Source organism: Zalophus californianus, chromosome 1 (genome assembly GCF_009762305.2).
Source record: "Zalophus californianus isolate mZalCal1 chromosome 1, mZalCal1.pri.v2, whole genome shotgun sequence".
Classification (NCBI taxonomy): domain Eukaryota; kingdom Metazoa; phylum Chordata; class Mammalia; order Carnivora; family Otariidae; genus Zalophus; species Zalophus californianus.
This window is the reverse complement of record NC_045595.1, coordinates 205,786,912-205,788,770: the sequence shown is the minus strand read 5'-3', so window position 1 is coordinate 205,788,770 and position 1,859 is coordinate 205,786,912. Positions and strand designations below refer to the sequence as shown.

Genomic DNA, 1,859 nt, shown 5'->3' with positions numbered 1-1,859 from the left:
AGAAGCAGGCTTCAGCAGAGCAGGGAGCCCGATGCAGGACTCGATTCCAGGACCCAGGGATCATGACCTGAGCCAAAGGAAGACACTTAATGGCTGAGCCAGCCAGGCGCCCCAGAGTTTTGTTTTTGTTTTTGTTTTTGTTTTTTTATGAAGTTTGTTCACTATAAAAAGAATCACAAATTCCTTTCTACCCTGGTTGTTGGGGATTAGTATCACACTCTAAAATACAGTGAAATTCAATGTTAATAAAACATCATTTTACATCTTCTTCTAGCTTATACCTCTTTTCCACACATATTGCATGTCCTATGTTATGATATTTTAAATTACTACAACTTGCACAGTATTTAGAAAAAATTATTTCAAAATAATCCAGTAAATTATCTATTACCCTGTTAGTACTATATTAGTATGTGCTATGCCTTAAGAATATAGCAGATAGAAATTCTCATGCAGGGGCACCTGGGTGGCTCAGTTGGTTAAGCGTCTGCCTTCGACTCAGGTCACGAGCCCCACATCGGACTCCCTGCTCAGCAGAGAGCCTGCTTCTCCCCCTCCCTCTGCCTGCTGCCTACTTGTGCTCTTTCTCTATCTCTCTGTCAAATAAATAAAATCTTTAAAAAAAAAAAAGAAATTCTCATGCAAATTCCTACACCTTTGAGAGATACAGAGCCCTCTTCCAGAAAGCACATAATCCGGGCCTCCTACACCAAGTGTTATATGCTTAACATCTTTAGAGAGACCTCCTGGGCTTCTGACCAAACCAATGGTGAGCACTGAACTAGGAGGAACTTTTCTGTAAGAAAGCCTTGTGGTTGCCAGGAATGAGAAAATCTATTGACTATTGCATTCTGCTCTTTTGATATGTTTTGTTATTGTTGAAAGCAAAGTGCAGGAAGCTGCCATTTATTAATTTCCTTCAATCTCCTTCTCAGGATCTGTAGCATGTTCTCACTGGCCAAGAGATTGCTGATTCAGGCAAATCTTTTGTGGGTTGGATTATGTGAGAAAGAAGGTGTCCATTTTTGAGTCTCTGGGAGGAAAAGGAGACTCAGGTTTTAAGGGAATTAAGAGGAGACAAGGTGAAAAATAATTTCTTTCAAAAAAATAAATAAAAGGGTAGCTATATCCACTTTACTTCAGAATTTTAAGACAACTATCCATATTGTTTATTAAGAATTAACTCTTGGGGTGCCTGGGTCAAACTCCAATTTCAGCACAGATCATGATCTCAGGGTCATGAGTTCGAGACCTGAGTGGGGCTCTACACTCAGTGCAGAGTCTGCTTAAGATTCTCTCTCTCCCTCTGCCCCTCCCCCTGCTCTCTCTCTCAAATAAATAAATAAATAAAGTCTTAAAAAAGAAGAATTAACTCTCTCCAACCCATATAAAATTGCTGAACTAAGGCATTTCCTATCTAAGATGTTTACATTTTAATAGCTAAATCTGGGCAACATCAAAACTTTCAAGACCTAGATTATGTCTCTCTAGTGCAGTGTTTCTCAGCTTTGCACAGTGGCAGTATCGTAGCCAATGAGGTTTATCCGAGGTACGATTATTGCTAATTGAAAGCTTTCTCAGTCTTGGTGTAACTGGCATTTGGGACTGGAAGATTCTTTGAGAGGGGACTGTCCTGTGCACTGTAGAATGTCTAACAGCATCACTGGTTTCTACCATTAGATGCCAATAGCATTTCTGCCTCCACATCTGTGACAATAAAATACCTCTCAACATCCCCAAACGTCTCCTGGGTGGGGGTCGGGTAGCCATAATCACCCCAATTGAGAACCACTGCTCTAAGTGCAAGAAAGCAAGACTCATAATCTACAAAACTTACATCCTAATTCTCATTAGCTGGC

At 40.4% G+C, this 1,859-nt stretch overlaps 1 pseudogene; it reads left to right on the top strand.

Annotated features, from left to right (window-relative positions):
* The first annotated feature begins 1,504 nt into the window (after window positions 1–1,504).
* On the top strand, window positions 1,505–1,635 carry LOC113918982 (annotated as a pseudogene).
* The last annotated feature ends 224 nt before the right edge of the window (window positions 1,636–1,859 follow it).